Consider the following 27,791-nt stretch of genomic DNA (forward strand, 5'->3'; position numbering starts at 1 on the left):
GAATCTACATGTCTGTGTGCTTCCAGGCACAGAGAGGACTGGCAGGTAGCTGTCTCTAAGGCAGATTTGGGGCCCTTTTTCAATTTTCTACAATAAGCATGTATCCTATTTGTGTATTAGAAAAGCCGGACAATATTATGAATGTTCAGGTCACCTGGAAATGCGTGATTCCCTGTCCTTTTGAGTGGGAATTTAAGCTCCCCTGGTGAAGGATAAAAGGACCAGGTGCCAGCTAAGCCCCAGCATCTGGCTCCCTCATCCCCCCAAAAGGTGAGGATAATGGTGGGGATAAGCTGTGGCTTCAACGCAGAGCTCTCCCACATGACAAAGCTGGTGGTCCCAAAGGGCAAGAGGGGTGTTGAGGGAGACAGAAATGGGGGGCAGGGAGGGTACAGGCCGCTGTCTGTCTTCTCTGCCTCTCGGGGGTCAGGGGAGTCTGATGTCAGCTCCTCACTGCCTCTCCTTAACCACTGACCTAGCCTGAGGAGGGTGATGACAGATGGGCCAGAGTGAATGTGTCTGCCTGTGAGAGGCTGTTTTTAAAGCTCCCTTCCAAGGAGATATAAACGACTATGCATAAAATGAATAAGCTCCCAGGATATAATGTATAGCATAGGGAATATAGTTAATATTTCACAATAACTTTAAATGGAATATAATCGATAAAAATTTTGAATTACTATGTTGTACACTTACAACTAATATAATATAAATCAACTATACCTCAATTAAAAAAAAACAGAAAAAAATGAAAGCTATCTTCCCTTCTCGCTGGCAGCAACGTGAATAAAAAATACTAAGCGGGTGGAAAGGTATCAGGAAGGAAAATAGTTTCTCTTGATTTTCTTCTCAAAATAAAACAAGAAATACATCATAAATATGATAGAGGACATGAATCCAACCTTTGAGGTGGCGCTCAAACCACCCACAGTAGAATCACCTGGGGACCTGAAAAAATTGCCCTCTGCCTGCAAGCGAGGCAGCTGGCAGGAAGCAGATGAGGCTGATTTCCTTTCACAGTGCCCTGCACTCAGGGGTTGAGCCCAAGAGATCACTGGGCGGGGGGCAATTCAGAGCTCCCTCCAAACTCAGACTCAATGGAGCAGGGTTAGAATGCATGGTTAACATAAACACTGGACTGGTCCCTCATAGGGGAAAACCCTTCAGCACTTCCCATAGCAGATGGGGATTCATTGGACATTCATGGCTGACCTCTCACACTGCTCTCTCCCAAGCGACTGTGTTTTCCAGTATACCCTGAGGTCATGTGGTGCCCTTTGCCCACCCCACCCCCACTGGGGCCCAGGGGAAAGAGCCCAGGCCCAGGAATCACCTCCCATGGGCGGTGCCCCCTCCAACACATGTCCTGCAGCTCCTGGTGCAGAGGCCCCCACTACTCGTAGAGGACTTAAAGTCCTCTACACTTACTGCACATAACAGGGGAGGGCTGCATCTCATCCTTCCATCACCTGGCCTGGCATAGCATCAGCAAGGACAGTTGTTAGCTAGAGGTACCAGGGCCCATCAATGGCTTTTTAAAAAAAGTTTATTTATTTGGCTGCACCAGGTCTTAGTTGTGGCATGTGGGATCTTAGTGCCCTGACTAGGGATCGAACCCGGGGCCCCTGCATTGGGAGCAAGGAGTCTTGGCCACTGGACCACCAGGGAAGTCTGAACAAACATTAGACGACCTATCACACAGTGCCAGCCTCTCCACACAGAGGGCTCAGAGGTGGCTCACTCAGCCACAGGTTGGGACTGTCTCCCTCCCCTCCCAAGCGCGACTGGTCACACAGATAAGACGCTCCTGGAACCAAGTGTAAGCCTAGGAGGAAAAGAAGGTTTGCAAGGGTGTGACTGGAGTCCAGAAAACTCCCCAGTCCATAAGGTCTCTTGAGCAGAACCTCCCCTGAAATAATCCCTGACTCAAAGGATGTCTTTGTAAACAGGGAAGGCAGTCAAAATGCCAAGGGGCATGTACCACCCTCCTACAAAGTCGGCTGATCTCACGTGGTGTGGAGAAAGGTTTTTGAAAGTCACCACAGGGTAAAAGGTTGGTTGGTGGTTAAGTAGCAAACTGCTTCCATTTACAACATCCCTCTCCTCTCCGGCCTATTCAACTAGACAGTATCTTGGACATCACTCTAGAACACTGGTTCTTCACCATTTGGGGATCATAGATGGCCCCTCAGAGGTGGGAGGGTGAAATAAGGTGGGTCTGGGGCTGCCTTTAAAGTCTCCCCACTGATTTTCCATACCTGATACTCTCCCAACCCACCAGCTGAGTGACCTTGGGCGAGTTAACCTTTCGCAGCCTCAGTTTTTATTAATACTTGTAAGATGGGGTTGGCTAGAGAACCATCTTTTGCAGGATTGCTCTAAGCATGAAATTAAAATGTATGAGAGGAGCCCGGCTTAGAGAAGGTGCTCAGATGTCTGTTCTCTTGCCTTGTTTACTTTGCTCCCAGAAGACAGTCCCACAGACTCCCTCCCTCCACTCTTGGGGCTCAGCAATTCCCAGCCTCCTCCCCCGCCCCCATCAGAGGCCCCACTGCCACCTCAGCCGCCTTGCAGTCGGATTAAATAGGCTTGTGTGGCAACGTCACCCGTCATTTAGAACATTGTTTCCATGGGAAATGGCTCTGAGGTTCCAGGCAGCCCACTCCACTCAGAAACCAACTTTTGGAACAGCAGCCACCGGGCAGAGGAGGCGGCTGAATGCTGGCTGCCATGGCAACCACCGCTCCCAGAGCCCCTCCCAGTGCACAGGCAACCCAAATTCTACCTCATATTGGAAACTTCTTCCTAAAAGGCAGTATCACTGTCTGGATGATTTTAGTGACGTGTATATGAAAACTTCAGGCATCTTTCAGCTGAGAAATAAGCTTTTCTGGTGGCTGTCTTTTGCTCCTTTTCTCTCCCCAGAATTAGCACCGTCCTGCATGGGTTGAAGTTATTTCTTGAATGGCAGATTCACCTCCCCAGCAACTGGGGAGCTCCATGTGGACAACAGCCACGTCTCCTCAATCCTTTGTTACTCATGCGGCCAGACAGGGATGTATTCCCCTTAGAGTGTATTTGACTACCCAGCCCGCCCTCCCTTGGATCAAGAAGCAGGGCAAGACACCCGCTCTTCTGATAGGGGCAGCGTCGTGGCCCTAGGAGGTGTGTGTGTGTGTGTGTGTGTGTGTGTGTGTGTGTGTGGGTGTGTGTGGGTGGGGTGGGCTTAGGTGGACACAGGACCCCTGAATAACCTTTCCACTCAGCAATTTTCAAAGTGTGCTTGGAAGTGGGGGGTGGTTCCTGACACCTCCTGGGAAGTCTTGGGCAAAGACTCCGTTCTTGGGAGAAGGGGGAATTGGAGGGGTGTGTCAGTCATAGCCTTGGACTCTTCAGCCAGGCAGCTTGAATTCCACTCAGTGTCTCTAATATGGACTGCCTGTGTGACCGGGAGCAAGTTTCTTAATTTCTGGGAGCCTCAGTTTCCCCATCTATAAAGTAGAACAGAACCCTCGAGAATGTGTAATTACAGTCCCAGTGGAAAAAAAACTGGGGGTGGGGGTCCCCGAGTAAGGGCATATTTGCACTGATGTGGCAAGTAGCCGGGCCCCTGGGCTCCCTCCAGTGTGGTAGGCCCCAGTGATCTGGACCTTGCCCACCCCATCCTGAAGGCGCCCGTACCGCAGAGGGCTGCTGGAGGACCCAACATAGTAACGAATGCCTAGGACAGCGGTGGGCCCCAGCAGCCCCTCAGAACAGCAGTGCCCAGTGGCTATTATCCCTCACCAAATCTGCCCCCTCCTCCCTAAGTTCCCAGTTTCTAGGGCTTCTACAGAGCTTATTTCTCAAAAGAATAGTCCAGAACACTGCCCATTTTTCCAAGTGGACACATGGTAAAAGAAGACTTTGGCCGCAGACACTGTCAAGGGGCTCACTGGGCTTCCTGGCCTCTCCATGCACCCCACCCCACCAGCACCACTTCCAAAGTAGTGTCATGTAGTCCTGGCCAGAATAAGAGGCACCCAGGAGAAGCCTCACAGCAGTAACAACCCCCACCATTTAGAGGGCATCGACTGGGTATGGATCAGACACCAAAGGTCAGGCTTGGCGCCATCATGCCACACTGCCTAGAATTCTTCTGGTTATTTTTGCAGCATCACAGTACATTTCTTGGACTGTCTTTGTGATTCATAACCCAAAGGGCACTCTTCATCCTCCCTGACCACAAGAACCGTGGTAGTGGTCATCCCAGAGCTTCCCCCAAAGATGCTACCAACTTAATTGAAGGTTTAGTTTCACTGCTTTTTGCTTCTCTGTTTCTAGACTAATCATTTTAAAGATTCCTTCCTCAACTGATCAGTTGAACTGCAAGTTGTCTGGTAAATAAAGCTGGAAGAGGGAGACACATTCATTATTAATGCAGCTCTTGGGAGAGTGAATGGACTGTCATTCACATTGAGTGGAATCAGCCTGGGGAAGTTAATCTCATCTCTGTGATGTCTGGGTGTGCCCAGTGCAGGGGGATGAGGACACACTGCGGAGGAGGACCCAACCCATGTGGAGGAAACAGCTCTGCATTCCAGGAGCTGCCCTTCCCTTCTGCACAATTCCCAGAAACGGGCAGCTTCCCCGGGGGCTGCTGATTTGCAGGCAGTGCATAAATGATGTGCAGACCCGCCAGGAGTCTAGGCCACTTGGCATCCCTAAGGCTCCATTCTCACCTCGAGGAGACTTTGCTCCACCCTTCGTCTCCCACCTTGGCTATTCCCAGGCCAGCACTGTCACTGCATCACTCAGGCCCTTCAGGAAGCTCCAGGTGCACTCAGCTCACTTAATCATTAAGACTTAACCACCTATGGCTGATTCATGTTGATATACGGCAGAAACTGACACTATAATATTGTATAGAAATTCTCTTCCAATTAAAAGTAAACAAGTTAGGATTTTTAAAAAGATGACCACCAACCCAACTGTGTGTGTTATTTTATGCTGGACAGGACCTTAAATATTATCAGGTCTAGATGGTGAGTCTATGGCATGGGTGCCCCTCCTTCCCAGAGCCAAGGCAGATATCGAAGTCCATTGTGCTCCTCCTCCCTGCTCAGTCTTACAGCCCTTTTCAATGCAGCGCCCTTGGCAGCCAGAACCAGACAACTGGTCCAGAGATGAAACTTGTTTGCCATCCCAGATGGAACCCAGTCGTGTTTGACTCTTTGTGACCCCATGGACCGTAGCCTGCCAGGCTCCTCTGTCCATGGAATTCTCCAGGCCAGAATACTGAAGTGGGTAGCTGTTTCCTTCTTCAGGGGATCTTCCCAACCCAGGGATCGCACCCAGGTTCTCACATTGCAGGCAGATTCTTTACTGTCCAAGCCACCAGGGAAGCCACACTACTCTTCAGGTTCCCTCCAAAACATCCCACGGACTGGCCATCCTGTTCCATGGGAGGGGCTCAGGACCTTTAGGGGGAGCCTGCCTGGCTATCTCTGGGGAACTCTGCTAATGGATCAGCCCCTGCTTTTCTACCCCATCAAATCCAAGTTCCTCTGCCAGGATCACACCTGGACTGCAGCAGCAGAGCAGAAATACCGGACCAGAAGTCCAGAGACCCAGGCAAAAGCCACTGCTTGAAGTAAGTCAGGTGAGGAAAACAACGCCCTTGACCTTCCTCATGAACCCCAAGTACGATGTGCTTCCTTATATCACAGCATTAACATGTGGGCCTTACTTGCTAGTCTGTGGGTGCCTCCTGACTGAGCCTGAGAGCTTAGCCATTTGCAACCAGCACTATGAGTCCCAGAGTAGGTGTGTGGGAACGACCTGTTGTAATGACTATAACAGTGGCCCTGTTAAAAATAACAGGAACATTTAACTAATGTAAGCGATGTGTCTGAGACTATTGGAAGAGTTTACTAAATTAACTTATTTAATTCTCATAACAACCCTATGAGGTATAACTTAATTGTCCCCATTTTACAGTTGAAGAAACTGAGACACAAAGAAGTAAAATAACATTTCTCTCTCTCTCTCTTCTTTTGTCATGCCCCGTGGCTTGTGGGATCTTAGTTCCCTGACTGGGGACTGAACCTGGGGCCCTCAGCAATGAGAATGTAGAGTCCTAACCACTGGACTGTCAGGAAATTCCCAAACGCCTTTTAGGTCATCAGCTAGAAAGCAACAGTGACAGGGTCTGAAACCACGCATTATGGCTCCAGAGCCTGTGGCCAGCCCATCAGGCTAGGCATCCTCTCGTGATAGGCAGGATATTGCAGGGACAGAGTTAGGCCAGGCCAGAGAGAGAAGATCCAGAAGCGCTGGGAAGAGGTCAGCAGGGAGCCGGGGAGGTGGTGTTAGAGTCAGAGCGACCTCCATGACTGGACTGCTGCCCCCAGAGGAGCAGCTGAGCCCGTCTGCACCCAAGAGTCATCAGGGCAAATGCTAGTCTCCGGGAACAGACACGCCATCCCCTCCGCCGTCCCCTATCCTGACTGTGACCAAGCAGGACACAGGGCTGGTACTGACAGGTACTCCTGTTTTGAGGATCAGAGAAGAAGCTGAGGGATCAAGTGGCTGCTCAGTGTCGTGGGAGCACCAGGGCTCTGAGACCTCATTTTCTAGCACCCTGGTTGGGACCCTCTCCACTGTGCTTGTCCCTGCCTCAGTCCATCCCCTTGTGGTCTTACACACCGGTTGCTCCTTGTCCAGCTTGGGGTTGCACCTCACTTAAAACCCCTCACCAAGGAGCCTGAGCTAGGAATCACACATTTGCAGACTTTGACAAGTTACATTCTGTACCTCGGTTTTCTCTTCTGTAAAAGTGGAGATGGCAGCGTTTGACTTGTGGGGCTCTGGCTCACAGACAGTGTTCAATGAACATCAGGTAGTTACCATCATTTCTCTACCACAATGTCAAAAATTGATGCCTTCAAACTGTGGTTCTGGAGGAGACTCCTGAAAGTCCCTTGGATAGCAAGGAGATCAAACCAATCAGTCTTAAGGGAGATCAACCCTGGATATTCACTGGAAGGACTGAAGCTACAGCTCCAGTATTCTGGTCATCTGATGAGAACAGACGACTCATTGGAAAAGTCCCTGATGCTGGGGAAGATTGAGGGCAGAAGGAGAAGGGGGCGTCAGAGGATGAGATGGCTGGATGATTCAATGAATGTGAACTTGGACAAACTCCGGGAGATGGTGATGGAAAGGGAGGCCTGGTGTGCTACAGTCCATGGGGTTGCAATGAGTCACCCACGGCTGGGCTATTGAACAACAACAAAGTTACCATCATCAGTATCCTTCAAAATTCATCCCAAGTCCCTCCTCCTGCAGGAAGCCCTCCTGCCTCCCCAGAGTCCTTCCTGAGCTCATGCCCTGCTAACCAGCTGGTTCCACAGATGACGACTCATCAGAACTCAGCCCCTCGCCAGTCCCTCCTTGGGGCACTCTCACACCCATCTACCAGCTGGTCTCAACACCCCATTCTCCTTGTTGGGGGGAGGAGGCAGTCTCCTGTAGCGATGCTGTAAAACATCAAGCCCCCACATGCTGCTGACCCAACAATGGAGATTTAAGCTCCTCAAAGACATTTCCCCAAATATTCAGGAGATGCTTGTTCACTGAAGAGACCACAGCAAATATCAAATTACTGGGAACTCAGCATGAGACACAGTTTCTCCCTCTTTAAATCCAGAGGTGCTCTCCATCATAAAACGTAGCCCTGCTCTGGGTTACTACTGGCTTGGCAGATTTATCCTTGGAAAGAAAAACCTATTAGGGACACAGGACAAGAGAAAGGACCCAGAGGAGAATGAGCCAGGAGTAAAGTTGACAGACCACCAGTGCACACAGAGGCTCAGATCCAGGAGGCATGCATGTCCAGTCAGTGCTCCCAGAGCCTGAGATGAATGAGCCCCCACCCCTGGCCTCAGGGTTCAAGGGGTGTGCGGGGGGAGGGGCAGACAGAGGGTTACAATACAAGAGGCTAATGAGTAGGCACACAGGGAGAGCAGGAGGGTACCATGCCCAGCCTGTGGGCACTGCAGAAGGCTTCCTGGTAGAAGCAATGCCAAAATGGGGTCTTGTAGGCCAAGTAAGTATCAGCTAAGGTGAGTGATGGAGACAAGCATATCCTAGGTGAGGACCAGAAGGTGCAAAGGAGTAAAGCACAGAGGTGTGAAAAACCAAGCAGGTGCCAAATTCTGCAAACAACACACTGTGACTGGACTGCGGGATGTGTCCCGTGTGCCACGGCGGTAGGGTGGGGGAGGGGTGGGGAGGCGGCAGTGAGGAGCACCTGCTGCTCCCTGACAACCTGGAATGTCGGTCTTTGTATCCTGAGCACTAAGCACAGACTCTGGCACGTGGTGGCTGCCCATCAGCACTGAATGATGAAGGAACAAGTGCAGGGCTGTGGGGCAAGGCAGGGGGAGCACAGGGGGCCGGGAGGCCCTGGGTGGGACTCTCCCCTCCCCACAGGGTGCCATGTAGGCTCTCTGGAAGGCTGCCCAGTCTGGTGGGCCCACAGCCCTTTCTGATGACCACAGCGATGTTCACCCAGCAGAAAAGCCCAGTGGAGACTGTAAGTTGTGTGAGAGCTAAGGGCTCCAGAGGCTCCGAGGAGAGGGGAAGCAGATGGACGGGGCTGCAGGGTCAGGTGGGAGCAGGAAGGTCACACAGGCAGAGCTGACATGGCCACAAAGGTCTCAAGGCAGAGCTGCAAGGGGTGGCGTTTGGTCTCCCCACTTAGCAGCCAGGAGCAGCGTCAGGGATACCAAGGCATGTGCCCCTGGGCACAGCTGGAAGAGGGCCAAGCTGGGATTTGGCACCAAGACTGACAACTAAAAACTAAAATTCTGCCCCACTCCCCACCCAGCTACACTAGGGGAGGGTGGTCTGAGAGGCTCTCAGGACCAAGGGATTAACGAGGGCTTCAGGGTCTCAGGTCCACACTGCCCTTCAGAACCACATGCTCTGTTAGCACCCCTGGGTCACGGGGTGCTGCCACTGGCCACTTGGCCCTCACAGACCCACGTCCTCATGGATTGGGGTCCCACCAACCCCCCGCCCCTTCTGTCCCCACATCCCACCGCCACAGGGAGGGCGGAGCTGAACCCAGTCCAGGGGTGAGGGCCAGGGCTGCCGCCCTACCTCAAGAGGCAGAGAGGAGTTTAAATTCTTATTCTCAGGGACCTCCTTGGTGGCCCAGTGGTTAAGAATCTAACTTGCAATGCAGGAGATGTGGGTTCGATCCTTGGTCAGGTAACTGAGAGCCCACATGCCGTGGAGCAACTAAGCCATCAAACTACAAGTGAGTCCATGTTCTGCGATGAAAGATCCTGCATTGTAGAACTAAGACCCGATGCAGCCAAAGAAAGAAAGAAATACTTGTTGTTGTTGTTCTTATTCTCAGTCCTGGAGGCCTCTCCGTTTCCCTCAGTTCAGTTCAGTCGCTCAGTCGTGTCCGACTCTTTGCGACCCCATGAATCGCAGCACGCCAGGCCTCCCCGTCCATCACCAGCTCCCGGAGTTCACTCAGACTCACGCCCATCGAGTCAGTGATGCCTGCTGCTGCTTCTGCTGCTAAGTCGTTTCAGTCGTGTCCGACTCTGTGTGACCCCATAGACGGCAGCCCTCTAGGCTCCTCTGTCCCTAGGATTCTCCAGGCAAGAACACTGGAGTGGGTTGCCATAGTGCAGGGCAGTTCCACCAACAGCTGAGGAGGAGAGTTTCTCAACCTTAGAGAGGCATCTGTGTGCACATTGGGAAAGTCAGGCTGGGTGTCACCCCACTGCAGAGGGCTGACTTCTGGGCTCCCAAAGTGAGGCCCTCAGACTCCCCAAAGCCTGGCAGGTTGCTCCCATTCTGATTCAGCTGCCCTCTCAGGCCATGCCTGGAGCAAGGGCTCCTGTGAGTCCCCCTCATCTTCACATCTCCTCCTGGGCTTCCCTGGCTCAACCCCCACAGGCCCCTTCTCCCACCCTCTGCGCCCTCTGTCCTCTGCCTCCCCCATCTGCTCCAATATCCCTTTGCCTTGCTTGAATCCCAGGCCAAGGCCTGGTGGCACGTCCCCCTCAGTGGCTGGCTCTGCCTTGTCGCCTGGGACCCCTCCACCAGTGCTGGCCTCCCCAACTCCAGCGCTGTCCCCCACCGACTCCAGTGCTGTCATCCCTCACCTAATCCTGGGCACAGTGCTCCTGGAAAACCCGCCATGGGAGCTGGAAGCTCCTTCCACAGGCCCACCTGAACTGCCCCAGCATCTGCGTCCTTAGGGACAGAGGCGGTGCCAACCTGTCAGGGGGTCTGCAAATGAATGCTATCTGCCTGCACTGCCTTTTCACCTTCCCCGCCTGTGAAAACATTCCCTCTGAGGAACAGCCACCCTGTCCCCCAGCCTCCCAAAGCCACCCCTTCCTCCCCGGCCTCTCTCACTCCCCAGGTCACCTTCCACTGAGCCACCTTGCCTGTGACGACCTGGAGTGCTGGCCAGAGGGCTTTGCGGCCACTATTCCATTAGACTCATCACGGCCACCTCGCTGACAGGGCTCTGTCCAGCCCCTGAGGTCCCCGAGGTTGTCTAGGCCACGCATCTCCATCTGCAAGTGACCACGAGCCGCCTTCTCGGCTACACGGCCACACTCACTCTTCTCCCTTCAGATCAACGAGCCAGGAGCTGTTTTATTATCACATCTCCCCCGCTAGAGTGGGGCTGGGGAGCTATAGGCTGGACCTCATATTCCTTATCTCAAGGTCACTATCTTTCTCTCGAGTGGGGTGTGTGCTCACCAGGGCACAACTTCACAGGCTGTCCCTCAGGGACGACCCAGCCTAGAGCTGCTCCCTCCCAGAACCCAGGGCCTCCCACCAGCCCAGGAGGCAAGTGGCCCAGGAGAAGGGCAAGCATGGTGACAGCAAAGGGAAGGCCTGGGTGCGGGGAGCAGGCCTCCCTTTGTGTCAGCAGCCCCTTGCCATTGACATGGATGCTCCTTGTCAGGGGTGAATTGTTAAACTCCACCCTCCCACATCCTGGCTGACCCACCATCTGAACTGCTTTATCCCACAGTAGCAGAAAGAGGAGCTCGGGAGACAAATGGATACCCCAAACTCACATGTAGGCAGAGGCGAGGTGGATAAATGGGAGAAGGGGACAGAGACAGACAAGGGTGAGCAGTGGGGCCTGGGGTAAAGAGGAGACCTCTGGCAGCCTTCACCAGGTGACGGTCACGACAGGGGCATGTCTGCAACAGGGTTACCAGAGAGTCCAAATTTTTTAAGAGTAGCCACATATCTGAATTTTTATGTGAAACTAATTTTTTTTAAATGTTGGCTTCCCAGATGGTGCAAGTGGTAAAGAACCCACCTCCTAATGCAGGAGATGTAAGAGAGTGATGAGGATTTGATTACTATCCACTCCAGTACTATTGCCTAGAAAATCCCATGGACAGAGGAGCCTGGTAGGCTACAGTCTGTGGGGTCACAAGGAGTCGGACACGACTGAGCAACTTCATTTACTCACTTACTTACTTCAGGAAGATCCCTGGGAGGAGGAAATAGCAACCCACTCCAGTATCTGGCCTGGAGAATCTCATGGACAGAGTAGCCTGGCAGGCTACAGTCCAAAGGGTTGCAAAGAGCTAGACAATGACTGAAGTGACTTAGCACACATGCACCAATTAAAAAGTTGTATACACTATACAAGACCAACAAGTCACCCTCCTGGGGGACCCCAGACCATAAGGGCACCTGCTGCTACCCTGGCCACCCTGAGCATGCCAGCACTGAGTGGTGCGGCCACTCCAAGGCAGATAACCTTTTGCACAGCCTTGGCCTGGCCTGGCTTTTGGCCTTGACTTTGGTGTGAGGTTAAAGGAAGGGCTTCCCTGGTAGTTCAGCTGGTTAAGAATCCGCCCTCAATGCAGGAGATTCTAGTTCTATTCCTGGATGGGGAAGATTCCCTGGGGAAGGGACAGGCTACCCATACCAGTATTCTTGGGCTTCCCTGGTGGCTCAGATGGTAAAGAATATGCCTTCAATGAGGGAGACCTGGGTCCGACCCCTGGGTTGTGAAGATCCCCTGAAGGAGTACATGGCAACCCACTCCAGTATTCTTGGCTGCATAATTCCCATAGACAGAGGACCCTGATGGGGGCTACAGGTCATGGGGTTGCAAAGAATTCGATAGGACTGAGTGACTAAGCACAGATTAAAGGAAGTGACCTTCACACCAAGGAGCAGCAGTAGGGGGTGGGTACTCAGCTCAGAGACTCTCCAGTCTGGCCATCTTTAGCTGGGAAGGGCGGGGGGCGGGGGGTGCACACAACCACCCCAAATCCTGGCAGAGCCTGAGGAGGAGGAGGGCAGAGAGGCACATTCAAAATTGACTATTGCTTTGATTTCCTTCCATCATGTACATACAAAATGCTAAACACCATAAATGAAAAATGTGAAAAATTTTATGTTCAACCAAAAATGATAAAGAAACAGGATTGAGGCCCATCCCTGAGGTGAGGAGAGGCAATCCAATCCCCATTCTAGATGAGTGAGCACACTGTAGAGAAAAGGGCTGGAGCAAAACAAAGGGGAGACTTTCTGAACGCGAGGCAGGCATGGCAATGAGCGCTCTGGGGAGGCAGCATGGGGGTGGCATTCCTGGGCAAAGGGAAAGGCCAGGGAGGCAGGACGGGGGGAGGGTCCAGTTCCCTGAGTCTGAAGGCCTAAACTTGGCTGGAGGTGAGGAAGGCGGACTTCTCAAGGACCCTGCCAAACTCTGGAAGGGCAGGAGACCACTTTTCAATCTCTTTCCCCAGACCTAAAGAGCAGCTGCATTTTCCCTGCCCTTCTGGCCTGGCTGGACCGCAAGCCCGGGATAGACAGAGAGCAAACGGCAGAGTGGGCAGGCCCGCTCAGTTCCCAAGCAGCAGGGGCCACCTAGAAGCCTCCATTGGCTGGGGGTGCTGGCTGCCTACCTCTCTTTCTTCTACATATGGCACTTTTATAGAAGGTTGTGAATCAAAGCATCTGCCCCCTTGGTTACGTGTGCGAACTTGGCTGGTGCGAACTCACTTCAGTTGGGTCTGACTCTTTGAGACCCTATGGACTGGAGCCCGCCAGGTTCCTCTGTCCATGGGATTCTCCAGGCAAGAATACTGGAGTGCGCTGCGATTTCCTTCTCCAGGGGATTTTCCCAGCCCAGGGATCAAACCCACATCTCTTATGCCTCCTGCCCTGGCAGGTGGTTCTTTACCAATAGGAAGCCCTGCTTCATGTGTGACCTTAGGCAAATCGCTCCACCCATGAGCGCCTCAGCTTTCTTACCTGTTAACAACAGTATCCACCTCACAGGGTTGTTCTGAGGATGGAATGAGCCAATATGCGTGAGTGCTTAGAACAGCACCTGGCACGTGAGGTATTTGTTTATTACTGTCGTCGTCATCATCGTTGTCATCACTATGTTGTGGGAACTCTCGCCAGGGTCCCCTCCACCGAATTGCGCAGAAGGGTGCCTGGGGCATTCAGGGCTGCTCTCCAGGCTGCCCTGAAGCACTCAGGATGGGGCTGGAGGGGAACCAAGGGGCTGCCTTTGGATCACCTCCTTCAGCCTGCAAGCAGCGAGACCTTGGCCACCCAGTGGGATGCAAGACCACCGCTCCTGCTGCGAGCGCAAGCCAGGGCTCAACAAGGAAGCACATTTTATTCCTGATGACCCAAGGAGTGACCATGACCCATGGGTGGCTTATTCTAGGGTGCAGAGAAAGGCAGAAACCGCAGCGCCTCATCCCAGCCGACAAGGACGAGCACAGGAGGTAAAGCTGGAGGCAGAGCAGGTGTTAGAGACACGGGAGTGAGCCCAGCAGGCCCGGTTTGGAATCCTGGCTGTGCCACCTACTAGCTGTGTGACCCTTGACAAATTAATGTATAAATCTCTCTGTACAAAACTATCACTGTTGGATGGGTAGCAGTAACCAGATGGAGCAGAATCAGGCTGAGTCCTGTGGCCAGGGCTGTTCATCACGTCCTGACCAAGTGCCAAGCACTCACCTACCTTTTCTGACCAGCACCTCAGACAAGCTGAGGTCACTGCTCTGCCTCCCAAGAGACCCGGTTGTCTGTCTTGTCAGCACTCTGCATGCTGCACTCATGGCTTAATTGTTTATGATGCAGCGTGTATCCCCATTAGACTGTCAGTTCCAGGAGGACAGGGCCCATGCTCCGTTTTATCCTCCACTGTATCTCTGGAGCCAAGCACACATGTTACACTGAGAAGATGCTCAATAAATATACTGACCTACCTCCGTTCTAATCCTCACAGCTACTAATAGTTAGAACAGTTAGAACGGTGCACACTGTTCTAACACAAAGAAAAAAAGATTAACATTTGCGTTTGCTCTGGTCAGTGGGAAAGAAAGCCTGGCGGAAGACTTTGACCGGGTTCAGAACAGTGATGACAACAACCCCACAGCTCCTGCTGCGGTTCTGCAGGTCACGGTGTAGGTCTGGGGCGCAGGTGCACACCTCTTGCTCAAACAAGCTCTTTAATGGCTCTTTTCACAAGTAAAAGGGTAGGATCCCAGCCTCGTCTCCATGTCATCATTTCTCTGTAGTCAAGAATAATGGCACGGAAATGCAAAAGACCCCGATTAGCCACAGCAATCTTGAGAAAGAAGAATGGAGCTGGAGGAATCAACAGTCCTGATTTCAGTCCATACTGCAAAGCTACAGTCATCGAGACAGTATGATATGGGCACAAAAACAGAAATAGAGACCAAGGGAATACAACAGAAAGCCCAGAGATAAACCCACACGCCTATGGGCACCTTATCTTTGACAGAGGAGGTAAGACAACACAATGGAGAAAAGATGACTGGGAAAACTGGGACAGCCACGTGTAAAAGAATGAAATTAGAGCACTTCCTAACACCATACACAAAGATAAACTCAAAATGGATTAAAAACCTAAATGCTAAAACCAGAAACTATAAAACTCTTGGACATAGGCAGAAACTTTTTGACATGAACACAGAAAGATCCTCTATGATCCACCTCCTAGAGTAATGGAAATAAAAATAAAAACAAACAAATGGGACCTAATTAAACTTAAAAGCTTTTGAACAGCAAAGGAAACTATAAACAAGATGAAAAGACAACCCTTAGAATGGGAGAAAATAATTACAAATGAAGCAACTGGCAAAGGATTAATCTCTAAAATATACAAGCAGTTCATGCAGCTCAACATCAGAGAAACAAACAACCCAATCAAAAAAAGGGCAGAAGACCTAAACAGACATTTCTCTAAAGAAGACATCCAGATGGCCAGTAAACATGTGAAAAAATACACAACATCACTCATCATTAGACAAAGGTAAATCAAAACTATAACTAGGTATCACCTCATACCTGTCACCATGGCGATCACCAAAAAAATCTACCAACAATAAATGCTCGAGAGGATGTGGAGAAAAGGAAACCCTCTGGCACTGGTGGTGGGAATGTAAATTGATACAGCCACTGTGGAGAACAGTACGGAGATTTCTTAGGAGTTTTATTCTTAGAAATAAAACTACCATATGACCTAGCAATCCCACTACTGGGCATATACCCATAATTGAAAAAGATACATGTAACCCAGTGTTCACTGCAGCACTATTTACAATAGCTAGAACATGGAAGCAACCTAGATGTCCATCAACAGATGAATGGATAAAGAAGCTGTGGTCTATACAATGGAATATTACACAGCCATAAAAACGAACAAATTTTTTTAAAAAAGAAACAAATTTGAGTCAGTTCTAGTGAGGTGGATGAACCTACAGCCTGTTATACAGAGTGAAGTAAGTCAGAAGGAGAAAAACAAATATCATATATTAATGCATATATATGGAATCTAGAAAAATGGTACTGATGAATCTATTTCTCAGACACAGAAAACAGACTTATGGACACAACAAGGCAAGGAGAGAGTGGGAAGAATTGAGAGAGTAGCATTGAAACATATACATTACCATGTGTAAAATTGATACTTTTAAACTGTGGTGCTGGAGAAACTCTTGAGAGTCCCTTGGACTGCAAGGAGATGAAACCAGTCAGTCCTAAAGGAAATCAACCTGAATATTCATTGGAAGGACTGATGCTGAAGCTGAAGCTCCAATACTTTGGCCACCTGATGTGAAGAACTGACTCATTGGGAAAGAGCCTGATGCTGGGAAAGATGGAAGGCAGGAGGAGAAGGGGATGACAGAGGATGAGATGGTTGGATGGCATCACTGACTTGATGGACATGAGTTTGAGCAAGCTGTGGGAGTCGGTGAAGGACAGGAAAGCCTGGCATGCTGTAGCCCATGGGGTCACAAAGCGTGGGGGAAGAGGTCTGGCGGTTTTAACCTCTGCTCCATTCTGAGCGACGGGCCCTTTCTCATAGGCCCTCGGTGACAGCCTGTTACACACAACAGCCTTGGCGCGGCGGGGCTTAGGGAGTGAGGAAGTCACACCTAGGGCACCCATGCAAAGTGTGGCGGCTGACTCTGGAGCCCAGATGGCCAGCGGGCCTGGTCCCCACCCTGCAATCCCCAGAAATACTGCAGATGGGAAGTGTTTCCATCAATGAACGGGTAATCCTCAAAGAAAAATAAATGATACTCTCAGAGAGCTTCCACAGGGAGAAAATCTTTGTGGAAAACGAAGAACTATTGGGGAGAGCATCTCCCCACTTCCACATCTGTGGGATGAGAGCTTGCCCAGCCTAACTGGATTAAACAAGAAAGGAGGGCGGTGTGGCCAGGACATGTAAGTCGCAGCAGCCCTGTCCCTCTAACAGACATGGCAAAGGAGGGCCAAGCAGGTAGGGACTTGCCCAAGGTCACACAGAGGGCAGGGAGGGGGGAGAGAGTCGGCAGGGGGGCCTGTGGCCCAGGACCCTCCCCACTCTCCTGTGGGTCCTCTGAGGACGGGAGTGAGGACTGAGGGGCCCTGAGCCCCCCTGAGGCCAGTTGCTGGCAGCCCCAGACCCTGCCTGGGCCTCTCCTCCTTCCTTCCACACAGGGGCTCTCCCACCCTCCACCCAGCTCTCCTATCCACACACACCAGCCCCAAGTAGGAAAAAAGCCCCCTTTAAGTGCTTATGAGAATGGTTATTTTGTGGAAGCGCCAAATGACCTGCTCCCGCTCTCCCTTTTCCATCCCTCTAGCCGCCCTCAGTTTGAGCCCAGAAGTAAAACAAAGGCTTTGTTTCTTTATTTTGATTTCCTCTTTAAAATCTCAAACATGCAGGAAACACCCACCCAGCCCCAGATAAGCGGAAAGGAGCCCCGTGGGCGGGCAGGGCGGGGGTCACCGTGTCTTAGCACCCCAGGAGCACCAGCAGGGCAAGGAGGTGGGGCGGGGGGGACGGGGGCTGACTTCCTCTTCTAGAAGAGAATGGGTGTGAGTGAGCCTGTGTGCGGAGCCTAGGCCTTCCTGACTCTGACACCAGGGGAATCTCAACCTGAGAAATGCGGGTTGGGAGGGACCACTCAGAAGACATATCTCATAGAAGCTTTTTTTTTTTTTTAACATATGCCCCCAAGGCTTTGGGACAGTGGTTCCACCCTTTTCCATCATCTCCTGTTACAATAAAGCAGGCATTGAAAGAACATGATGGATGCTATTCTGGGCTGCCAAGCCTTCTTGTGAGAGAATGGTACTCCCCCAAAGAGATGTGTTTGCCTCTGCCTCTCCCTTGGGACCTCCATTCCCAGTAAAATTAAAATACAAAGGAGTGAGTTTGGGGTCATCTAAAAGGTGGAATTTGCAAGGTGTGTTAAAAGTTCTAACAGCTAAAAAAGAAAAAAAAAACCAGAACTGAATTAAAACAAATTTTGCCCTTGAAATGAATATATAATGCTTTGGGGAGGAAAGAACCTGTCCCCAGGTCCCCCCAGAATGTTCAGCTCTAAGGGGAAGATGGGTCTCCCTAGCTCCAGCACATCTTCAGCTATCTCCACACAGCACCACATGCTTACAAACACTTTTACTTTTAATCTGGGTAGTAAGGATTCAAGCGACATCCTAACATAGAGTATGTATAGCAGATTCTTTGAAAACAATTTTTTTAAAAACTTACGGTTTCTGCCATACATCAACATGAATCAGCCATAGATATACATATGACTCTCCCTCTTGAACCTCCCTCCCTCCTCCCACCCCATCCCATTCCTCTAGGTTGTCACAGAACACAAGTGTGAGTTACCTGCATCATACAGCAAATTCCCAATGGCTATCTATTTTACATATGGTAATATAGATGTCTCCATGCTACTGTTTCCCTTCTCTTCCCCCCACTGGGTCTACAAGTTTGTTTTCTATATCTGAGTCTCCATTGCTGCCCTGCAAACAGGTTCATCAGTACCATCTTTTTAGATTCTACATATATGCACTAACATATGATATTTGTTTTTCTCTTTCTGACTTACTTCTTAGGTTCTAACTTTATCCACCTCATTCATTAGAACTGACTCAAATGCATTCCTTTTTATGGCTGAGTAACAAATGGCAACCCACTTCAGTGTTCTTGCCTGGAGAATCCCAGGGACGGGGGAGCCTGGTGGGCTGCCATCTACGGGGTTGCACAGAGTCGGACACGACTGAAGTGACTCAGCAACATACCCTGAGAAGACCATAACTGAAAAAGATGCATGTATCCCAATGTTCATTGCAGCAGTTTTTACAATAGCTAGAACATGGAAGCAACCCAGAGGGCCATCAACAGATGAATAGATAAATTTGTGATACATATATATAATGAAATATTATTTAGCAGATTCTTTTTAAACCAAAACTTTTCTTTAAAAAGTAGGCCATCAACAGAATATGTATGTGTATTCTCGCATAAACAAATAGTTATCAGGTTTAGAACAGACTTAACTGCCTTTATTGGCACAGCCTCTGACTATTTCTATTGCAAGAGAAACCCCAACAAAGCAGATCCTTCTGAGGTCTTTGGGGTCCTAGCCTTTGCCAGCTTCTGCAGCATCTCCATTGAGTCAAGGGAAAGGATGTAGACAGTGTTATCCTTTGTTGGCAACTCAGGGACAGAAAACATTTCAACTCATTCTCACCACTTAGTAAAGAAAACCTGGGGACCACCTCAGGCCCCTGTGTTCTATCACAAAACTAATTGAAATCTCTGTCCCCAACGGTGACTCCTTGAAAAGCCAATCTGCTTGGGGAATGCAAGGCTTTTCCAGAAGGTTTTTAAATCTTTCCTGCACAGCTTTACAAGTGGTGCTTTGCTAACTGTCTTAACTCAAGCCTAAACTACATGCAAATAGGCCATGTCAGGTTCCAGCTCAGTCAGCCGGGGTGGAAGAAGGAGCCTGCAGAGTTGGGTGAGAAACCATCTCCTGTTGTCATGGAGAGCTGCCCCCTTTGCAGCTGGAATGCTTGGCAGAGAGGAGGACCCAGGACCAGGCACACGGGAGCCTTGTTTCCAGGAGAGGGAGAGCTGGCAAGGCTGCGGTGGTGGTGTTCAGTTGCTCATTCGTATCTGACTCTTCGTGACCCCATGAACTGGAACACGCCAGGCTTCCTGTCCTTCACTATCTCCCTGAGTTTGCTCAAACTCATGTCCGCTGAAACTGTGATGCCATCTAATCATCTCATCCTCTGTTGCCCCCTTCTCCTCCTGCCTTCAATCTTTCCCAGCATCAGGCTCTTTTCCCAAGGCCATGTCAGGGTACCATATCAGACTCCACCTTCCTTCCTTCAAAGCAGTCCTGCACTTTAGAACATAAAATGCTCAAGGTTTTGAAGATGAGCAGCTTAACAAACTGTCATCTAATTAGAAAAAGAAAATTGTTTTTTTTCCTCTCTTTTCCAAATATTTACATTTACTATCTGAATCACAGTTTGGTTTGGGCAGCTGTGACTAAATGATGCGCCACAGTCTGGCCTGAAACCACGATGGTCAAGGCAGGTGTGTATGTGGGTGGAGGAACTTTTTGAAAGAGGTTAAATCCCAAGATGCACACTTATCTCTCCTCAGTGTGAGTTCAGGCAGCAAAAAGATCTACTGACAACCTCGATGGAGAACGAGGTGGTTATTCATTGAATTTGCTGGGGACGTGGAGCTAAGAGAGCCAAGACGTGGAAACTTGGGAGCGGGGCTCTGAAAGTCAGTCGGAGGCTGAGGGCAGGCCCAGCCAGCCAGGTCTCCGGAGCAGGGACATGCTGAAGCCCTGCCAGCGTGGAAGGGATCAAGGGCAGACAAAAGGGTCCCATCTGCTCAACTGGGGTAACGGATACATGGTGTTTGTTATATATCATCCTTTGTATTTTTATATCTTTGAAAATTACAAAATATGTCAAGTGCGCAAATGATGCAGGGCTTCCTGGTTGACCAGAGGATTAATGGAAATTAGGGGAAAACTGCCACCATCTAGGGCCCCTCTGCCTCTCTTGTCAACCAGCCGCACGCGCACCTCCACGGTTGCTGTCGCTTCACAGCATCCCTGTGTGTGAATTGCTCTGTCCCCTCTCCCCATGAGGCCTCTACTCCACTCCAGCACTGACTATATCTGGCCAGACCCCCATGAGCCACGCCCCATGAGCACTGAGAGAGAAGGGGGGTGTCATCAGAATGACCAAAGTCATCTGTCAGTTCTGGGAGCAGCACTGTGTTACAGGTGGAGCATGCCCTCCGGGACCAAACAGACCTTGGTGAGACTCCTTCCAGGCTCTACTCCTCTCAGCCCATGGCCATGGGGGTGACTACCACTCTGAGTTCCTGTTTGCACATCTGTAAAGGGCCAACAGCAAAACTGTTGTGAGGCTTAGAGATGGCCAATGCAGAGCCTCTAGTCCAGTCCAGCCCGGAGGGAGGGTGGACATCCAGAGAGACTATCTCCAAGCCACGTCATCTGAGGAGCAGTTGGAGAATGCAAGGCCGCTCGTGCTGCAGAAAAGCTTGACTGTCAAGGTTCATGAGGCACAGATCCAGTGGGATAGATTAAGGTGAGAAAGGAAAGAACTTTGCAAGGATGAGTGAATCCCCAATGGGTAAACTGATTGGAGGGGCAGCAACCTCCCTGCCTCTAGAAGGGCCCAGCTAAGATCTGCTCCTCAAAGGCTGCACAAATTTTCCCAGCCTCTACTCAAGGGCCCATTTGGGCCAAAATGTCTACTACTGAACTATTACTGGCTTAATCTTTACCTTAAAAAGCAGCATAGTTTTTAACTTAAAATCCTTACTTAGCCTTAATCTGAGCAAAACAGCCAATAAAAAAATAGGTTTGATGTCATACTTTTATTTTTAAAATATACATAAATAAGTATGTATGTGACTATTAAAATATGTCCTGCCTAAAAACCATTTACCTCACCACTATGAGAAATATGCTCTCCTAGATCTGAATTGAGACTAAATATGCTCCAGGGGCCCCTTCCTGGTCTGTGATTCTGTTATCTAAAGGCTGCCTAAATACTGATAATGCTCTTAGTTCTTACCGCCCTTTCTGGTTTCCCAAGCATGTTCTCATCTGTGTATTTCATCTAATCCCCATGACAACCCTGAGGGCGAGCTAGAGAAGTCACAGATGGAGCCTGAGCCTCTACAGCGCAGGATGCTCCCAAGGCTCTATGGATAGGGTCACAGAGGGCCCGAATCGGAGCTGAGGACTTCCATCCCCTGCCACCTCCTTCTCTTACCACATGCTGAACAGCCAAATCCCTTCCTGTACTCTCCAAAATCTCATTAGGAACACAGCCCACATCCAAATCACGATGTTTATCCATCTAGGTGGCCAGATGCCAGCTCTGTAGATGAAAATGTGCCCCTCTGAGCAAGTCATCTTATAACCAATGGTAACCCACATTGTCATTTGGCCACCTGGCCATCAGCAGTTTCCACTGACTAAAGCTATCAAAAATACTAAAGGAAAGACTTCCCTGGTGGTCCAGTGGCTGAGATTCCACTCTTCCAACGCAGGGGACCCAAGTTCAATCCCTGGTCAGGGAACTAGATCCTACATGCTGCAACTAAGAGTTCATACACCACAACTAAAGATCCTGCATGCCACAGCGAAGACGCAACACAGCCAAATAAATGAATATTTTAAAAAACATGAAAGGACAATGATAGGGACATTTAAAAGCTAAATACACACTGCTACCTCATGACTCCTACAATGCGGATGACTGCAGAAAGCCGTCTTGGATCATGCCAGCGGGTAACAGACCCTGGGCTTGGTGGTGAGGCTCAGTAGATGGCCAAGGGTGGGGAGTCGGTATACGCAGCACCAGCCTCGTTATGACAGCAAGAATGTTACCTGGAAGACTAGAGATGGGCACCAAGGGATGCACGGCAGACACCAAGGCGTGCAGTGCAGATGTCCCCCTGGCCTTGACAACGTCCTCTGTTGTCTGAACAGGGGATGGCAGCACTATGCTCTCAGAGTTCCACAAGACAGATCTGCTGGCTGATTGCATGGACTTCCTCTCATGGCTGAGAATTATGCCCGTCCGGCTCCGCTACGACAGCCTGCTGGCCTGGCTGGGAGGTCAGAGCCTCAGAGCAGTTCCTCAGTGAACAGTAGTGAAGCAGGGGATCTAGCCTGGGATCCAGGGCTCATTATCAGAGATCCACAAATCTCCCAAACTGTATGCCTAACTTCATACATCCAAGCAATGTTTCTCTGGGTGTCTCACTGGCATATTAAAGAGGTAGTGGCCCAAGAAGGTAAAAACCATTGCTCTGAACACTCAGCCTTCTTGGCTGCCTGTCCTATGCAAGAACTTGCTGGAAATGGCATTAATATCCCATCCCTGTATAGAGACTTCACCAGAGTTGAGAGCATCTTTGGGAGATCTAAACTCTGCTTAATCCACTACTACTTGGGTTTTGTTATTTGCAGTCAGAAGCATCCTTCTTTTCTCCCATCCCCAGACAAAGGTAACTGTAACTTCTAGCTAGTCAGATACCTGCCCCAGGCCTGGAGCCTTTGGAGCTCAATGCACACTTTTTGGATGCTTAAGAACATCCCAACTTTGCACAAGAATGTGTTCCTATATAGTTCACATGCTTGTGTTTTGTGCAAACTACATGATATTCATGAGCAGGTATGTTTCCAAGTGCTTCCAGGGAGGCATACTCCTTATGGGGCATTTCACTGGGAGACAGTGATGACACCAGTTGTGAAATATAAAATGGAGGTCATATTTCCCCAAGAAGTTACTTGATCCAGCAGGCTGGTCAACTTGTGAATCGAGCTGATATTAAACCCAGACACTCCAGGAACTGGTTCAGTCCATCAGAGCCCAGAAGTCTTCCCTGGTTCCACGTGATCACTCAAGCTCAGGAGCCAACCCCAGGGATAATGGACTTGTCTCTCTCTAAGCAACTCAGATCAACCGAAAGTGTGAAATACCTGTGGTTAGAGCTAATAAAAGTTATACCTGTCACAAAGATATCTTAGGCAGGTGAAAACATAAGCGGTGGCAAATACACACAGAGCTGGCAGCCCTGGACAACTGTCACTTGCCTCACCAGTGTTCAGTGGAGGGCCTTGACTGCCCCCGTCCCATAAGGAAACGCTGAAGTAGGCGGGTAAGGGGCAGTTTCTGCTAGAGCTCCTGGTTTACACAACACCCACCCCACCCCCATAGAGGCTGGCAGACCCTGTAGCTTCCAAAACTCCAGAGCATCAAAGCTTCAAACCTCCTGACCTAGCAGAGAAAGGACAAACTACACCCTAATCCACAGACAGAGAAGCTAACTAGCTGCTAGAAATGAGAAGAGACTGAGGGTCAAAATCATGACCCAAAACATTTTCAGTCCCCTAGTCAGCAGGGAAATGCGATTTATAGGAAATTGGGAGATTTACAAAAATGTTAGCCAGCTCAAGCTTCTTTCCTGGGATGAGAAGCAGGAGCAACTCTTAAGAATTGTCATGGTGAAAATGCTTTGTTTGCTGCAAAGCCCCTGACACGTGTCAGTTATTAATACCAGCAGCTCACCACCCCACACTTGAACCAACCAGTGAAAGGCAACGGAGTCAAAGCCTAACACAGGCTGCACCAGGAGCCATGAAGCCAGGGCAGCCAGACCCTCCCCAGAAGGGCTGGAGAGCTGAGGGTCTACATGGACCCTAGATAGGATCCTGGGCAAGTTACTGACTCTTTCTAGCCCCTGTACCCCATCTGCATGGGGGTAATAAGAAGACCCTTCTGGAGTCTCGTCAAATGATGAGCAAGCATATACACGTCAAGTGCCTGGTCTGTGAAAGCCCTGCTGGCAGCTATTATTACAGTGAAGCTTCGGGGCTTTTTGGTCAGATTTCTTCATCATTCCTGCTGTGAGGAAGGTCACTCTTTTGAGGCTACAGATCTGAGCCTTGTCAGTTACCCTCTCTGGTCAGGTCCAGGACACAGTGTGAGTCTTGGAGGGACAAGAACCATTCTAGTCCAAAGAGGTTCACTAGGAGTAGGGGCTGGGTGGGAAAGGAGGGACAATCCCAGAGCGCAGGGATCAGGGCCCATATGAAGTGGCCCTTGTCTGCCTCTCCAGACTGGCCTCTGGCCCCAGCCAGCACAGACCTCAGCGCCAGCCACAGTCTATCTGGGTGTCCAGTGCCCATGCTCTGCCAGGCATCACCTCCTTTAGGAGGCCTTCCCTGACCCTCCACGCTGTCTGTTCCCACAGCCCCTGTGCTCCCCTGATCCCAGAACCGACACACAGGGCTCACTTTGCACTCCTACCTCCCCCGCGGCACAGGATCTGGCATTGTGCCCCACACGCAGTGGGAGCCCCTGCAGGTCCCATTCAATGAATGAGCCGGGGCCCTGGTGGTGACCAGAGCCCCAAGCCCTGTGGCGCCGCAAAAGACTGTTAATGCAGCAGTCTGCTTTTTATCATTCAGACAAATTTGACAACTCTCTCGACAGATCCCTGCCCTCGTTAACGCCCCTCTAAAAATATAAAGAGCCACCACCAACCCTTCCCCATCCCACTCGAGACCCGCCGCCCACTCCCCGCGGCTTCTCGCCAGAGGAAAAAGGAACCCAAAGGCGGTTACCATGAAAGGGGCTTTTTAGGTGGTGAGCAGGCCCATCTCACTGGGGTCCCGATCGTCGCCGACTTCTCGATCGCACACAGTTACGCTGGAGCCTGAGATGGGGGCAAAAGGCCAGTCCCCAAGCGCCGTCCGCCGGCCCGGCCCGGGGCGGCCACACCTCCCGCCCGGAACAAAGCGCCCGGCCGGTCCCCTCCCTCCCAGCCCGCCCCGACCTCTCACCGCGCACTCCAGCCCAGCTTGGCTCCGGCCTCAGGCCACCTCCTCCATGCCCGCGCCAACCAGAAGACAGCGCCGCGCCCTCCGGGCCCCGAGGCGGCCGGACTGACGGCTTTGGGCCCGCGGCCTGCCGGCCGCTTCGGCCGGTCCCCGCCCCGGCGCCTCCTTAAAGCGACCGCGCAGCCCGCGCGCGCCCCAGCCTAGCGCCTGGCGAGCCGCGCATTCCTTATATTGCAACAGCGCCTGCTAAAAATAGAGCGCCGCCTCCGTAGGCGCTGGGGGGGCCGGGCCCGGCGCTGCGACCCTGCCACCCCCGCGGGCCCCAGACTCCGGGGACGCGCGGCTCACGAGGTTTGTGCCACCTGCGCCGAGCTCCCGGGACCCAGCAGGGCACGCGTGCCGGGCCTCCCCCGCGGTCCCGCGCACTTACCCGGGTCCGACCACTGGACGCCGAGTGGGAATTCGCCCGGGCCTCTTTAAGAGCCTCTGCGCTCCAGCCTTTAAATCTCCGCTCCCGCCCGGCCAACTTCGGAGCCTACAGAAGCCTCCCCTGTCCTAGGCGATCCCAGGCCGCCACCTTAACCGCATTCCCTTCGAATCCCGCGCCGTGTTTCTTCCTAGATCCAGTCCCCAGCGTCGCTTCCCGAAGGCCCTCTCGGTGCTGGTTCTTGAGCCTAAAGTTCGTTCAGACGGAGGCGACGGATGGGGACAGGCGACACTCGCGATCCATTTCATTTTTTCAGTTCCGCTGATTCCTCTCCATCGGCATCATTTTCCCCTGATTTTAAAAACTGAGATATAATTCACACACCAAAAAATTCCAGCTTTTAAAGTGGGCAATAGAGTAGTTTTTAATATATTCACAAAGTTGTGCAACCATCACTATTACCTAGTTCCAGATCATTTTCATAACACTACCTCCCCTTTAAAAAAAAAAAAAAAGAAGAAGAAGAATAAAAAAAAAAACCATGTACAGTTACTCCCCATTCCCTCCTCCTACCGGCTGCTGGAAACCACTAATCTACTTTCTGTCTCTATGGATTTGCCTACTCAGGACATTTCATGGAAGTGGAATCATGCTGGCGGTCTTTTGTGACCCAGCTTCCTTCACTTCACAGGATTTTTTCAAGGTTCATCAACGTTGCAGCATGTAGCAATGCTCCATTCCCTTTTGTGATTGAATAGATTGGGCTGTGTGGACACACTACATTTTATCTTTGACCAGCTGATGGACAGTTAGATGGTTCGTACTTTGAGGCTATTATGAATAAAACTGCTATGAACATTCATGTACAAGTCTTTGTATGAACTTATGTTTTCATTTCTCTTGGGTAGATACCTAGGAGTAGAATTGTGGACCATATGCTATGTTTGACATTTGGAGGAACCCCCAAACTGGTTTCCAAAGCAGCTGCTATTTTACATTCGACCAACCGTGTATGAGTGTTCCACATCTTCACATCCTCACCAACAATTGTTATCATCTGTCTTTTTGATTATAGCCATCCTAGTAGTGGCGATGGCAAAGTGGTATCTCACTGTAGTTTTGATTACCAGTGTCCTTTTAATGTCCCGTTAATGTCGACCATTTTTAAAGTCTTTATTGAATTTGTTACCATATTGCTTCTGTTTTATGTTTTTATTTTATTTTTGTTCTTGAGGCATGTGAGATCTTAGCTCCCCAACCAGGGATCGAACCCACACCATCTGCATTGGAAGGTGAAGTCTTAACCACTGGACCACCAGTGAAGTCTCCTATCAGTATCGTTTTTGAGGATGTTCTTTTTGTAGACAGACCTTAATGATAACTTGGAACCAGCTTTACACATCTGATAAACCCATCTGGAACCCATCCTCTTATTATTTTCAAAGCTTCACCCACCACCCCAGGCCTTTGCTATCCTGAGTCCTTCATGCTGTACTGTGGCACAGGGTTTCAGTTGGCACCCAGGTACCCAAGCCACCATTTATTTGGAAAACTCAGCAGTGGCCACAGGACTGGAAAAGGTCAGTTTTCATTCCAATCCCAAAGAAAGGCAATGCCAAAGAATGCTCAAACTATCGCACAATTGCACTTATCTCACACGCTAGTAAAGTACTGCTCAAAATTCTCCAAGCCAGGCTTCAGCAGTATGTGAACCGTGAACTTCCAGATGTTCAAGCTGGTTTTAGAAAAAGCAGAGGAACCAGAGATCAAATTGCCAACATCTGCTGGATCATGGAAAAAGCAAGAGAGTTCCAGAAAAACATATATTTCTGCCTTTGACTGTGTGGATCACAATAAACTGTGGAAAATTCTGAAAGAGATGGGAATACCAGACCACTTGACCTGCCTCTTGAGAAACCTATATGCAAGTCAGGAAGCAACAGTTAGAACTGGACATGGAACAACAGACTGGTTCCAAATAGGAAAAGGAGTGAGTCAAGGCTGTATATTGTCACCCTGCTTATTTAACTTCTATGCAGAGTATATCATGAGAAACGCTGGGCTGGAAGAAGCACAGGCTGGAATCAAGATTGCCAGGAGAAATATCAATA

General features: G+C 50.5%; 1 protein-coding gene across 6 annotated transcripts in view; it reads right to left on the minus strand.

Moving 5' to 3' along the window:
- MRAS (muscle RAS oncogene homolog) overlaps positions 1-25,993 on the minus strand; it is a 67,838-nt gene extending 41,845 nt beyond the window's left edge. For 2 of the 6 annotated variants that reach the window (XM_005675512.3, XM_018049939.1), the window contains exon 1: positions 25,257-25,453. The gene's annotated coding sequence lies outside the window, so the exon portion shown is untranslated. Of the gene's footprint in view, positions 1-25,037; positions 25,212-25,256; positions 25,454-25,683 lie in introns of those variants that run through there. The other 4 variants (XM_018049937.1, XM_018049940.1, XM_018049947.1 and 1 more) reach the window with 4 other exon arrangements.

The sequence above is a fragment of the Capra hircus genome, chromosome 1 (assembly GCF_001704415.2).
Source record: "Capra hircus breed San Clemente chromosome 1, ASM170441v1, whole genome shotgun sequence".
NCBI classification, from domain to species: domain Eukaryota; kingdom Metazoa; phylum Chordata; class Mammalia; order Artiodactyla; family Bovidae; genus Capra; species Capra hircus.